Genomic DNA, 15,762 nt, shown 5'->3' on the forward strand with positions numbered 1-15,762 from the left:
AGGTGAATCAAGTGCAGAGCCAGATGGTAGTTCCTTACCTCCCCTCGTAGTTGAGGGCAAGACTTTGGTTCTTGGATCTTTCAGATTCTTCATAGTGATCAGCAGATACAAATCCCAAGTGACTCAGAGAATATAGCTATCCTTCCCCGGCAACGGCGCCAGAAAAATGTTGTTGACGTGCAACTATTCCTGACTTGATGCCTCCACGGCAACGACGCCAGAAAAGAGCTGCTCCCAGTTTCTCAACAATTAGCAATTGTCTTGCAATGGCCCGCCATCATGTGGGATCGCGGCAATTTTCGAGGGTAGAGTATTCAACCCAAATTTGTTGGTTCGACACGATGGGAGTGAAAGGATATTCTCCAGTATTAGTAGTTGAGGTGTCAGCTCAACCACACTTGAAAGATTAGTATCTGCAAGCAGGATATAAGCAGCAAAGGTAGTATGATAGCAACAGTGCCAGAAACGATCTGTTGACAACGCAGACTATTCCTAACTGAAGTATCAATGGTGCCAGAAAAGTATTGTAGCAGGTAGCAACAGTGTAACGAGTAACAGTAGTGGCAAGGAACAGCAGTAGTGACAGCAGTAGCAAGTAGCAACAACAAGTAACAGTAGTAGCAACAGTAGTGGCAGCAGCAGCAGGACAAAGCAAGTAACAGTAGCAGCAACAGTAGTGGCAGCAGCAGCAGGACAAAGCAAGTAACAGTAGTAGCAAGTAACAATAGCAGCAACAGTGGTAACAGCAGCAGAGCAAAGCAAGTGACAGCAGCAGTGGGACAAACTCGTAGGCAATGGATCGATGATTCGTTGGATGACATTCATCATGCAATAGTTATAACACGGAGAGATATGTGACTAGCTCCCGTTCGTCAATGTAATGTAGGCATGCATTCCGTGTGTAGTCATACGTGCTTAGGGAAAAGAACTTGCATGACATCTATTGTCCATCCCTCCCGTGGCAGCGGGGTCCAAATGGATACTACGGGATATTAAGGTTCTCCTTTTAATAAAGAACCGGACCAATGCATTAGCACTTGGTGAACACATGAACTCCTCAAACTACGGTCATCATCGGGAGTGGTTCCGGTTATTGTCACTCTGGGGTTGCCGGATCATAACACATAGTAGGTAACTACAACTTGCAAGATCGGATCTAAAACACACATATATTGGTGACAACATAATAATTTCATATCTGAAATCATGGCACTCGGGCCCTAGTGACAAGCATTAAGCATGGCAAAGTAGTAGCAACATCAATCTCAGAACATAGTGGATACTAGGGATCAATCCCCGTCAAAACTAACTCGATTACATGATAGATCTCATCCTACTCATCACCGCCCAGCGAGCCTACAAATAGATTACTCACGAACGATGAAGAGCTTCATGGAATTGGAGAGGGAAGAAGGTTGATGATGACGATGGCGACGATCTCCTTGATCCGAAGCCCAAAACGGACTCGAGATCTGCCCTCGAGGGCAAGAACGGGATGTGGCGGCGCCTCTAGATCGTGAAACGCGATGAAATCTTCTCTCTTGATTTTTTCCGGGACGAAAGGGAATAAATAGCGCTGGAATTGGGGGCGGCAGAGCCACATGGGCCCCACAAGCCTTGTGGCCCACTGGCTCACCCCCTCCGGTGGATCTTTGCGCAGGTATTTTCATATTTTCCAGAAATATTCTCCGTAAATTTTCAGGTCGTTCCGAGAACTTCCATTTCTACACAAGAACAACACCATGGCAATTCTGCTGAAAACAGCGTCAGTCCGGGTTAGTTCCATTCAAATCATGCAAATTAGAGTCCAAAACAAGGGCAAAAGAGTTTGGAAAAGTTGATACGATGGAGACGTATCAACCGACGTTAACGGCGCCCACTCACTGTCTCTGTTGGATGTGAGCGCCCTCCTCTTCTTATCCCCTCTCGCTCCGGTGACCTCCCCCAACTCCGGCAGCCCCCATCGGCCAAGGTCCGGTCGTTAATCGAGCCGCTCGGTCGGACCGAGAACACGCAATCACCGTCGTTGTCTGTTAACCAGCCACCACACGCTCCGGCCGCCGTTCCGGCGACCCCCGCCCCCACCACTCCGCCTCCACCCCCGGTGCCCCGGTCTTGCGCCGCTCACGCCCCCTCATCGGCCGCCGCCGCGCTCCGGCTCTCGAGTGCCGCCGCTTCCCACCGTCACCGTTGCTTGCTCCTTGGAGCCTCTCCCGATCCCCACGAGCCACGACGCACCAGCTCCTCTGACCCTCCCTCTCTCCCTTCCTGTCCTACTCCGCCTCGCCCATGACCTTCCTGTGTTTCCCAGCCGCAGCCATCACCGACGGACCGACGCCGCATCGATCTGCGGCGGCACCGCAACAGCAAGGTCGAGCCACTGCTCGAGTGGCGGCGCACATGACGGCGAGGTACACGGGGGCAGCGGCGGACCGTCCAACCCGTCTTCCTTGTGCAGTGGTGGCTGGCCATGCTAGTGAGGGGCTCTGGTGCGCTCCAACATCGCCGGCGGCGCGGCGGCCTTCGAGCTCTCCGTGCTCTTTGACGAGACGCACATAACCTATTCGATGTAATGCACATGAGGGTGGAGAGAGGTGGAAGAAAGGTATGACGTGTGGGTCCTATCTGTAATAATGGTCAAAGTTAACGGTCAACCTAACTTGTGGGCCCAGCATGTCAGAAAGGCGTTTAGAAGAGGTTAATGAAGCAATTTTCACACTTGGTAGTTTTTAGCAACAGATTAGCAAAAAAATGATAGTTTTCGGAACAAAATCGTATAATGGTAGTCTGTAGGCACGGTTTCATGAATTGTGGTAGTTTTTGGCAATTTACTCTCCTATTTGTGACTGTTGGACAACAAGTGAAGCAGTCATTCTAGCCCCGTGTTGACCACTTGTTCAATGTTTGGGATATAGACTTGCTCATTCATCGCTCGCCATAGCTGCACAACAAGCGAGCACCTATAAAAAACATGGAACGTGTCCTCACGGTCCAATCCTCAAAGAGTACAAATGTCAGTTTTCTCCAGCTTTCGAGTCATTTTATTTTTCATCGTAGCCAGCGAATTCGTTGCAAGTTTCCAAGCAAAGACCCGTACGTTTGAGGAAGCAGGGCACCTCCACACTATTTTCCATACGGCGCGGTTACCGTTCGATGCCCTAGCGGTGTATAGCACCACGTTGCAGGAACATGAGGAGCATCTACTAGCGGTGTTCAAGCTACTCCATCAAAACCAGCTCTACGCCAAAATGTCCAAGCGCTCGTTCGCCAAGGACATCATCGGCTACCTCGGCCACGTAATCTCGCGCGAGGTCGCCATGGACGCAAAGAAGACATATGTCAGCCTCAACTGGCCAACGCCATCCACGCCAACAGAGATGTGCAGCTTTCTTGGCCTCACTAGCAAAATACAGTAGTTTTTTCTACCGAAACATCCATCGTTGATTCTGGCATTCAGATGTGTGTAGGCCTTGAGCGTATAAAGGTGGAAAGATTTGTTTGTACAATGCATTCCTATATACAGCTGACACCTTCTCATAAATACGGACCACGTCTCCACTAGTTTTATCTAGTACTGCATACACACTCACGGTCCTCTGCACCCATAAAGGGACTAGCATTTATTTTTGATATTAATTCACTGATATCTTCTACTCCTAAACAAAATCCTGGTTATTTAATGTTTTTATATACTTCTTCCGTTACAGTTTATAAGATATATACAGTTAAATTTACGTGTGTTTTCATAATAAATAAAATTAAAGGCGCATAACATTTACTCTTAGCTGAGGCTGTCCGTAATGGGAGTATCATAGTTAGTATCATGCATGCCAACTAGGCATTCTCAATGAGGTGGCATGCAATTAAATGAAGAAAAAGATGATTGAGTATCATATCATGATACCGTATCATATTAAATGACGTGCTACTATGTGTTTTGGATGGCAATAAATGAACTACTCTATGATACTAACATATGATACTATGCATTACGGATGTGGTATCATAGACTAGTATCATATGCATGATACTAGTATATGATACTACCCATTACAACCAGCCTAATTAGTACTAGTATCCCTAGTTGCATCCATAGTGTGAATCAGTCTCCAGAGTGCATGCACGAGGACGAAGGGCTCGTTTACTGGTGAAGGCGTTAATTGTGCATTAAATTATCAGCTAATTAGGCGCATTGATATTAATACATTGCTAGTTTTTAGTCATCAACAAAACAAAACTGAGCCAATTACAAATCACCTTGGTGTGAGCAATTTTGAATGTATGTCTTCTAAATTGTGACGGAGGGAGTATTTGAGTTCTTAACAATAAGATCTTAAGACAATACTAATTTGAATGTATTTCAAACGAGTTTCGAAAAACAGAATTTACTCATTTAAAATGAAGATTTCACTCATCACGAAGAGGGGCACAGAAAGGGAGGAGCGCCTCCAAAGAGGAAACAACACTCGCAAGCGTCGTCGCTGCCAACTCGCAAATCTCTTGACAAAGAAAGGATACGAGTGAACTGTGCAAGCTCAAACAGCCTTCGATCTTCTCAAGATCGCCATGGCAAGTGCTTCGATGCTGAAGGGTACACTCTACCCTACCCCCGCGAGACTGAGGCGGGAGAGAAGCGAGAGCTACCACCCTACCCCCGCGCCGATGGCCGCTCCTGCCGCGGCGGCCACCGCTACCAGGAATCTGGGTGCCCCGGGCGTCTCCAGCACACCCGCGACCATGCCGTCAACGCTCTCCCCCCGATACAGAGCTCGCGCGGCGCCTCCCATTCAATGGCCCGGGGCCCGGGATCCAGATCTGCCCCCCCGGTCCGTCCTCTACATTGTGCTCGCTCCCCATGCGGGCGGCGGAGGGGTGGGGTCTCCGCCGCATATCCTGCGTCGAGAGGGGCCCTGGGGTGGGAGACTCGCCAGATCCAGTGGATCCAACACCGCCACTACCTCCTGGGAGGCTCAAGCTTCAATCCATTGTAGTTTGCCCCTCCCCCTTGCCATCTCAAGCATCGGAAGAGACCGACATCATTGAAGAAGGATGGACACAATTTAAATCACACAAGGGCAAGAGCGCCGCGAGAGATCCAAGGCCACCGCTCCTCCACCCAGGTCATGAGGCCTTTTTAAGCCGTTTTATAGGGCGTTGTGATGATCCACAAGTATAGGGATCAATCGTAGTCCTTTCAATTAGGAAGAGTGTCGAACCCAACGAGGAGCGGAAGGCTCTCATAAACGGTTTTCCAGCAAGGTAATAACTGCAAGCACTGAAAGTAGCTGTAACAAGTGATGATGTAGCGAGGTGAAGCGTAGCAAGTGAAAAGTAACAAGTAACAAGTAGTAGCAATGGTGCAGCAAGTGGCCCAATCCCTTTTGTAGCAAGGGACAAGCCTGAACAAAGTCTTACAGGAGGAAAAACGCTCCCGAGGACACACGGGAATTTATGTCATGCTAGTTTCATCATGTTCATATGATTCTCGTTCCTTGCTTTGATAGTTTGATATGTGGGTGGACCGGCGCTTGGGTAGTGCCCTTACTTGGAGAAGCATCCCGCTTATGATTAACCCCTCTCGCAAGCATCCGCAACTACGAAAGAAGAATTAAGACAACGTCTAACCATAGCATTAAACTAGTGGATCCAAATCAGCCCCTTATGAAGCAACGCATAGACTGGGGTTTAAGCTTCTGTCACTCCAGCAACCCATCATCTACTTACTACTCCCCAATGCCTTCCTCTAGGCCCAAATATGGTGAAGTGTTATGTAGTCGACGTTCACATAACACCACTAGAGGAAAAGACAACATACATCATATCAAAATACCGAATGAATACCAAATTCACATGACTATTATTAACATGACTTATCCCATGTCCTCAGGAACAAAAGTAACTACTCACAAATCATAATCATAATCATGATCAGAGGTGTAATGAATAGCATCAAGGATCTGAACATAAACTCTTCCACCAAGTAATCCAACTAGCATCAACTACAAAGAGTAATCAACACTACTAGCAACCTTACAAGTACCAATCGGAGTCGCGAGACGGAGATTGCTTACAAGAGATGAACTAGGGATTGGAGAGGAGATGGTGTTGATGAAGATGCCTCCCCTCCGACGAGAGGAGTGTTGGTGATGACGATGACGACGATTTCCCCCTCCGGGAGGGAAGTTTCCCCAGCAGGATCGTCCTACCGGAGCTCTAGATTGGATCTGCTCAAGTTCCGCCTCGTGGCGGCAGCGAAACCACGAAAAAGCTCCCGATTGATTTTTTTTCTGGAACGAAACCCTTCATATAGGAAAAGAGGGGGGCCAGTGGGCCGTCAGAGAGCCCACAAGCCCTGTAGCCGCCACCAGGGGGTGGCGGCTACCAGGCTTGTGGGGGCCTGGTAGCTCCCCTCTGGTACTCCTTTCGCCCAGTATTTTTTATATATTCCCAAAAAAAAACACGTAAATTTTCAGGGCATTTGAAGTTGTGCAGAATAGAGGACTCAGATTTGCTCCTTTTCCAGTCCAGAATTCCAGCTGCCTGAATTCTCCCTCTTCAAATAAACCTTGCAAAATAAGAGAGAAAAGGCATAAATATGGTACCACAAAGTAATATAACAGCCCATAAAGCGATAAATATCAACATGAAAGCATGATGCAAAATGGACGTATCAACTCCCCCAAGCTTAGACCTCACTTGTCCTCAAGCGAAAACCAAGTTCCATAAACATGTCCACATGTTTAGGGACGACGTGTCGATAAAACATAACGGACAAGAGGGCATCATGATCACACATAGAACATCAATACATCATAAATATTCTTATGGGAAAGTAACAATTCCTTCACAAAGCAAAGTATGAAGCAAAAACCTTACCGAGAAGTAACCAACAACAGTCCAATGTCATTGAAGCAATTGCAATTTATCATAACATCAGAAAGAGTCAAATAAGAGCTTGTAAGGCAAACCCACATACTCAATCATCTCTTTATTTTCCACAATTGTTACAACTCACGTGGTACTCGTGGTATCAAAGTTTCAGCTGGACACACAGGAAGATAGGGGCTTATAGTTTTGCCTCCCAACCATTTACCTCAAGGGTAAAGTCAACAATAATAAAGCATAAGTACTCAACTCCAAGTTGATATATGAATATAGATCTTTCCCAAGCATGTGACGGTAGCCAAGACAAAGGCAAAAATAGGGAATTGGTGAAGATCACCATGACTCTTACAAGGGCAAAAAGTAAAGGTACAAGATAGGCCCTTCGCAGAGGAAGCAGAGGTTGTCATGCGCTTTTGAGGTTTGAATGCATGTCCTCTTAGTGAGGAGGAATGTCACTTTATATTGCCTCCTGTGACAAAGAACTTTATTATGCAGTCTGTCGCTTTTATGTCTTCCTCATCACAGGTTCGTACAAAGCTTATTTTCCACACACTAATAGATCATACATATTAGAGAGCAATTTTTATTGCTTGCACCGATGACAACTTACTTGAAGGATCTTATTCAATCCATAGGTAGGTATGGTGGACTCTCATGGCAAAACAAGCTTGAAGGTTTATGGATGCACAAGTAGTATCTCTACTTGGTGCGGGAGTTTTGGCTAATATGAGGTGGAAGCGATCGTCACATTCTAAGGGATCTCTACTCATATAATGTTGTTTGGAACCAAGCAAACACAATTCATTATGTTGTCTTCCTTGTCCAACATCTACTCCTAAGCATGTAATAGTTTGGTGAGTGCTCACAATTGTAAAAAGTGTCTAAGATGATATATTTATATGTGAACCTCTCTTTCCTTATTACTTCTTATTAATTGCAACAATGACTGAGGTCTATGTTGATTTATTCTCAACAAGTTTCAATCATCATACGTGTCATATGTGAAGCTATCACCTTTCATAAGATCATCTCATGATCTTTCATGCTATCTTTCTTTTCATACTTTTGATCACGACACGAAGCAAAGCCCTTGACTAAGATACTCTTTATTATATAGCTTGCAAGCTCGAATACAACGGGGGAGAGACAAAAGAAAAAGACTCAAACTAAACACTAAAGGCTTATTCCTCTAAGAGAAGAAATACAAACTGAAAAGGAAAGAACTAAAACAAAGGTACAAGCAAAAATATATAAAGGTGACACGATACCAGGGCAACTCCCCCAAGCTTGGCAAAAGCCAAGGGGATTGCCCATACCAATGCTTAGTTGTCTTCCTTTGGTGGTGATGGTGGTGGAGTTGTTGGAGTAGTCTTGAATTTGTCTAATTTCCACTTGAGCAAAAAGTTCTGCTCCCTCAGATCGTCATTTTCCTCCTCAAGTTTCAACACCCTATGGCAAAGCTCTTTCTTACTCTCCTGCAAGAAACGAGAGAGGATAAATATGGTCTTATGCTTCTTCCTGGAGTTGGGGAGGCTTTAATTCTTGAACTCCACATGGGTGTTTGCAGGTTGAGGTACAGGAGCCTCCTCTTCATCGGAACTCGTTTGTTCTTTCCCCTTGGGCTCATATTCTTCTTCCTCGTTAGTGGTCCAGCCATATGGTTCCAAGTCCCCATTAATCCTAGAGTTAGCACGATCATCGGCCACATAGATCTGTTCTTCTGAATCTTGAGAAGACATCTTGACCTAAATCTGCGGCACACAATAGGCTCGAAACGAAAACAGAGGAAAACTGCGCGATACGGAGATCAAAACCTTCGGGCGTATATATAATGATTTTTTCTGGACCAGAAGGAGTGCTCGGCAAGAAAATGGAGTTCGAGAGGCACACGAGGTGCCCACAATCCCTCTAGCCGCCGCCGGGGGTAGGTGGCAGCTACCAAGCTTGTGGCCGCCTCGTGCGCTCTCCGGACTGCTTTTTATTTTTCTAATTTTCCAAAAATTCCGAAACGGAGGAAATTTCCTATTGGAAAAGTTTCAGAGTCCAATTACTTACCGAAACAGATACCTCTTCGTTCTCAGGGTCTGAAACATGCTGATAAACATCCCTTATGTACTCCTCTGGAGTTATGACATTGATGATATTGGTCTCAACATTTATGGGAGTACCAGAGATATAATGCTTGACTCTTTGCCCATTTACCACTCTAGGAAAATTGCCTTCCATGTTATTGATTTTCATGGCACTCCAACGATATACTTCCTCGACAACGTAAGGACCTTCCCATTTAGAGAGAAGCTTGCCCGCGAAGAATCTTAAACGAGAATTGTATAGTAGGACATAGTCACCTACATTGAACTCTCGTTTTTGTATTCTTTTGTCGTGCCATCTCTTAACCTTTTCCTTGAATAACTTGGCATTCTCATATGCCTGAGCCCTCCATTCATCTAATGAGCTGATATCAAACAACCGCTTCTCACCGACAAGTTTGAAATCGAAGTTGAGCTCTTTGATTTCCCAATAAGCTTTGTGTTCCAGCTCAAGAGGTAAATGACAGGCCTTACCGTAAACCATTTTATACGGCGACATGCCCATGTGATTCTTATAAGCAGTCTTATAAGCACATAGTGCATCGTCAAGTTTGCTAGACCAATTCTTTCGAGATCTATTGATAGTCTTTTGTAGGATCAATTTGATCTCCCTATTACTCAACTCCACTTGACCACTAGACTGAGGATGATAAGGAGATGCAACTCTATGATTGACATCATACTTAGCGAGCATCTTGCGGAAAAGACCATGAATGAAGTGTGAACCGCCATCAGTCATCAAATATCTAGGGACTCCAAATCTTGGGAAAATTACTTCTTTAAGAATCTTAATAGAGGTGTGGTGATCAGCATTTTTAGTGGGGATAGCTTCTACCCACTTAGTGAGGTAATCCACATCAACTGAGATGTGAGTGTACCCATTGGAACTCGGGAAGGGTCCCATATAATCAAAGCCCCAGACATCGAACGGTTCAATGACAAGTCAATAGTTCATAGGCATTTCCTGACGCTTACTGATGTTCCCTATTCTTTGGCATTCGTCACAAGACAAGACAAACTTACGAGCATCCTTTAAAACAGTGGGCCAATAGAAACCTGATTGCAATACCTTATGAACAGTTCTATCTCCAGCATGGTGTCCTCCGTAGGCTTCGGAATGACACTTCTGCAGGATCTGCCCCTGTTCATGTTCAGGCACACAACGTCTAATAACACCATCTACTCCTTCCTTATGAAGGTGAGGATCATCCCAAAAGTAGTGTTTCAAATCAAAGAAGAATTTCTTCTTTTGCTGATAGGTGAAACTGGGTGGCATGTATTTGGCTACGATATAGTTTGCGTAATCAGCATACCACGATGCACTATGTGAAGTGCGGATGACATTTAACTGCTCATCAGGGAAGCTGTCATCGATAGGTCATGGGTCATCAAGGACATTCTCCAGCCTAGACAAGTTATCTCCTACAGGGTTATCAGCACCCTTTCGGTCAACAACGTGCAAATCAAATTCCTGTAGCAGGAGAACCCATCTGATTAGCCTAGGCTTAGCGTCCTTCTTCTCCATAAGGTACTTAATAGCAGCATGATCAGAGTGAATAGTGTTTCACATGCAAACACGACTGCTAAAAACTCGTTTTCCGTAGTGGCATAGTTTCTTTGGGCACTATCTAGAGTTTTACTAGCGTAGTGAATGACATTCAACTTCTTGTCAACTCTTTGTCCTAGGACAGCACCTGTCGTGGGTATAAGTCTGACAGTAGATGTGTAGGGTACGAAAGGATGGGCAGAGCCTTAGCTACGGCGAGGTTGTATGAGTTCAGGCCCCTCTACGGTGGAGGTAAAAGCCCTACGTCTCAGTGCTCTTGGAGCTTGATGTCGAGTGTAATATGGATTACAATGAATTGCTAACCCCTGCACCAGTGGGGAAGGGCGGCTTATATAGAGTGCGCTACCCTTCATAACGGTTCGGTGCACAAGGGTGGAGTAGTGGCGAATAACTGCATACGTTACAGGTAACGTATGTCTTAAATGCTAATAAAGGAACATGGAAACGTACGACCGTTGCCCTCCAGGGGGGTTACGATGTACAGAGTGGAATCCAGTCGGTAAGTTTGATACGCTCCGAATGCTCATCTCCGACTGGATGATGTAGGAACCGTCACCTACTGGATGATGGGAAGTCCTTAATTCAGTCGGAACTGACTAAGGGCCCTATCCCTTATGAAGGGTAGTCCTCGGGTAGGACCCATTGGGGCAGGCCTATGACCCTACCCTAGGACTATAACCCCATCATTAGTCCCCGAATGGATTGGGGTTGGAACGACGAAGCGATGCTTGGAGTACGGATCCGACTGGTATGGATGCGACTTTGGCGTTGTTTGCCTCAATCCATTTTATCCTCTTGACCAGTGATCCGAGTGAATGTATTTGTGAAACGAACCGTCAGGGACCGAGTGTTTCCGTGGAATCTTTTGACGTGACCAGTCAACTGACAGCGGCGGATTATCTCGGATTCTCAAATTTCGGTTGACGCGCGCTCGGCGGGGATGACGGCATCGTAATTGAGTAGTATATGCCGCCTCGATTTCCACGCCTTCATCTCCTCCACTAATATCGCAGCAACCGGTCGGGGGATAAGATTTCGGGGCCACCTGCTAGTGACCCAGTCGGAACCTTATTTAAACCTCTTCCGCGAGGGTTTTTCGTTGCACTCGCCTGATAGCTCGCACTTGTCTCGCTTCTCTCGCGATCTCCTGTGCATCCCAAGCTCCTTCCTTCCCCTCCTCCCCCACGGATCTACAGCCTCCACCATGACGAAGGGGCAGAAGAGCAAGCTCGAGGCGCGGAAGAAGAAGAAGGCGGCGGCTCCTGCTCAGCGGCGGCAACGAGCACTGCCGGCGGGTTGGATCCAGGGGGATTTCCTCCCCTCCACGGTGACGAAGGAGGACATGCTGGAGCTGGTGGAGCAAGGCATGATCGAGCACAAGACGTGGAGGCTGCCGGCGGAGGGCGAGACGGAGCCGGCGCCCCAGGAGGGGGAGCGCGTCTTGCTGCTCAGTCACGTGTACCGAGGCTTCTGTCTGCCTCCTCATCCCTTCTTCAGAGGTATAATGAACCACTTCGGGGCGCAGCTTCACCATTTTCCTCCCAACGCAATAGCTCATCTCTCTGCCTTCGTCGTGCCGTGCGAGTGTTTTATCGGCTGTCCTCCCCATTGGGGGCTCTTCAAGCACATCTTCTCTGCTAGATCTCAAACCATCAAAAGACTTAGCCAGTCGGACGACAAAACTCACCTCCTCCAGCTCTGCGGAGGCTTAGGATTCCAAAAGAAAAGTAAAAGTAGCTATCCCGCTCTTCAGTTGTCTGAATCCGTTAGGAACTGGCAGTCGACTTGGTTCTATTGCCAGGACGTTGCGTGTCCGAATGCCGCAACTGGACTGCCACCTTTTAGCCTAGACCATCCGGCTCCGCCTAGGCAGCTTGCGCTCACGAAGATGGAGAAGATCCAGATCCAGCCTCTGGTCGATGCGCTGGTAGAGGTCGTCCGAAAGGGAGTCACTGGCATAGATTTGCTGGAGATTTTTCTGGGTCGGCGTATCCAGCCTTTGCAAGCTCGACACCACGCCATGTGGCACTAAGCGGGGCCTGAGGTCTCCACTCGGACTAACCCCGAGTGAGTGACCGGGGAGCTTGTGACGTCGTGGGTCCGCAACATCACACGCGCCTGCGACAACCCCAGAGGAGCCCGGCGAGTGAAGCCCTTCCGCGCGGACAACCCTCCTCCGAATGAGGTGAGTATAACTTGTCGAGTGCACACAATTGTCTTAGATTTATCGCTTTTTCTTGTATCACTGTCTGACGTCTGATGTTGTCGACTGTATCTCGTGCAGGCGTGGACCAACTGGTTTTCTCCCGTCTCGAACGGAAATCCGGCTGAGGAAGAGGAAGGCAGCCAGGAGGGCAGCGTGGAGAGCGTCAAGTACGTCGCCAACAGTGGGGAGACGGAGGAGGAGTCCGAAGAAGAAGAGGGGGAAGATGAGGAACAGAACTCGCCACCCCCACCACCAGAGCCTCGAACTAAACGCCGCCATGAACCCGCGGCTCCGTCGGCTCCTCCAGCGGCCTCGAGTGCCCTGCCAGCTCCTCCTGTGGTTCCGAGTGCCTTGCCAGCTTCTCCCGTGGTTCCGAGTGCTCGGAGCACAAAGAGGACCAGGGACTCTGCTGCTGAGCCCGCGGGCCAGCCCTCTAAGGTGGCCAAACCGAGTGGATCCAAGCCTCGGAAGGCTTTGCCGCGGATGAGGATCGCTGTTCCCGTCGCCTCAGCGTAAGTGTATTGTTCTTATATCTTCTTCCAGTATTTGATTGAACTCATGCTTATTGGTCGAGTGAATTTTACTCGACAGAGCTGCCACCTCCGCCACTTCTCTGCCACGCCAGGGGGACGATCCCATGGATACGGACAACGTTGTCACATCCCAGCAAGGTACGTCGTGGCGACTCCGGGAGCTTACATTATTGTTCCACGAATTCTGTCTTTGGTCTTGTCCTTTTTCCTGTGGTCTCACATCGTTTGGTCGGGCTTCCTTCAGAGGTGATCCATGTGGAGGAGGACAATCAGAAGAGGTCCGAGCAAGCTGCGGCGCCTGTCCTTGAGGCTGTTCCGTCTGTTACTACTCCCGCCATGGACGCGCCGCCAACCGAGACGATGCCGTCGACTGACACGGCGCTCATCGTTGCTGAACCGACTGGAGCAGGACTTGGGATTCCCAAGGAGTCTCTTGTGGTTCCAGGTCCGTCAACCGTCCAGTTCGACGCCCAACGCCTTCCGGAAGATCAGGTGGGAGCTGCCAAGGGGGCCATGGTGCAGGCGGAGTTGATGGCGGGTGATGCCAAGAGAGCGTACGACTCCATCGCGTCTGTATACAAGCGAAGCTTGGAACTCCGGGACGATATCCGAGTAAGTGGGCTAGTAAGTATTTGCTTTCCCCTTGTAAGCCAGTGGGTGTTTAAGCAATATACTCGGATGCAGGATGATTATTTTGCAGTGGGTTCACTCTTAGTGAACCCAGTGGGTGTAGTCCCCGATACTTCTGTCGAGTGCTTGCACCGACAGTTGTCTTTATATACATTTTCTTTAAGTTGATGAGATCAAAACTAATCTGTTCGAATGTTACCGGTGGGCGGACTCCGAGTGCACCTACTGGATTAGTCCCCGAGAGTAATTTTACTCAGGTCGGGTAGTAGTAGCCTCATACGCTTGTTTTTGTTATGTATCTCAATAGGGCGGACCTGTTTGAGCTTCATGCCAGTGGGGTCACTCTTAGTGAACCCACTGGGTGTAGTCCCCGAGACCGCTGTCGACTGCTTGCGTCGGCAGGGGTCTGAAGAACTTCGAGTTTTTATTATTTTCCTTGCTGGATTTGTCTGACCGTCTCTTCGCGTTGACTTGCAGAAGACTTGCGAGATGGGGTCGGCGTACAACACTGTGAAGGCTGAAAAGATTCAGTTTGCTGCGGAACTGGATGCAGCAATGCTTGCCTTGGCTGGTTTGAAGGGTGTTCTGGCTGAACGAGAGAAGTCCTTGGAGGAGTCCCGTGAGGCAAACAAGGTATTTGTGGCCAAAATGGAGAAAATGGGGAAAGAAAGAACCGAGCTGATGGGGCAGATGAAGGTGATGAACAGGCGGTGCATATCACAGGAGAAGTACGTCAGTGACTGGGCAAGGAAGATGATTGCGCTTCTCGGTGGTAAGTTATGTTTTTCCGAGTGCTTCTTGAATGTGTATTTCATTCTGCGCTTACTTTCTGCTCGTCTTGTCTTTGCAGATTTTTGTATGGACGCTGAGGCTGAAGCAGCTGACGTTGAGCGGTCGGTTATTCCGAACATTCCCCTCGGCGAGGATGCCAATCGAGACATGCTCCACGCACACATTCGCCTGGGCAAAGTGGGACCTTTCATCGGTCGACTGAGATAAGTTGTCGGACGAATCGACAAGGAGCTGTGGCCCGAAGACGAGTCCCGGCAGGAAATGGAAGGGTTGATGACTCGGCTGGAGGACGTCCCAAACCGAGTGCAGGCGTGGAAGAAGTCTGCTGCTCGCTATGGTGCGGACGTGGCGCTGTCGCTGGTCCGAGTGCACTGCAAAGAGGCTCGCGAAGAGAAGCTGAAGGCGCTGCAGGTCGCAAACACCAAGAAGCTTCGATTCGATGATTTCATGGAGACCTTCCTTGAGAGCGCCACTCGTATCGTGGACGGGATCGACCTCGACACTTTCGTGGAGCCTGCCAGTCCCAGTGCCAGTCCTGACGACGCTTGAGAAAACTTTTACCTCGATATGCCGAGTGTTACTTGTATCAAACTTTGGCCACTGCTGTTAGCCGTCACATTCGTGGTTCGGTGTGGATAAGCTTGATCTACACCGAACCGACTATCTTTAAACCAACTTTGAATTTGAATCGAATCTTTTGCTCTTCCTTTGCCAAAGAGTTGTTGACACGATTTTGGCACCTGGTTTTTGTTTGGCGTTTCTTGGTGAAGCCAATGGCAAACATGCGGAGCATGTAATTGTCAATTGTCTTGACATCTGCATGAGCCTCCCTGAAGGTGTGCTGAGTCTCCGAGTGGATCTGTAGTATACACTCGAAGGCAATTGTGTACTTAGGCGATTCGTGATCGCGGCTAAGTCTTCGAGTGCGACTGTAAGGTCGTACTCGAAGCGAGTTGTTATTCATGTAATTGTCAGTTGTCTTGACATCTACATGAGCCTCAATGAGGTTCTCGTACTCATGTAATTGTCAGTTGTCTTGACATCTACATGAGCCTCAAT

The sequence above is a fragment of the Hordeum vulgare genome, chromosome 5H (genome assembly GCF_904849725.1).
Source record: "Hordeum vulgare subsp. vulgare chromosome 5H, MorexV3_pseudomolecules_assembly, whole genome shotgun sequence".
NCBI lineage: Eukaryota > Viridiplantae > Streptophyta > Magnoliopsida > Poales > Poaceae > Hordeum > Hordeum vulgare.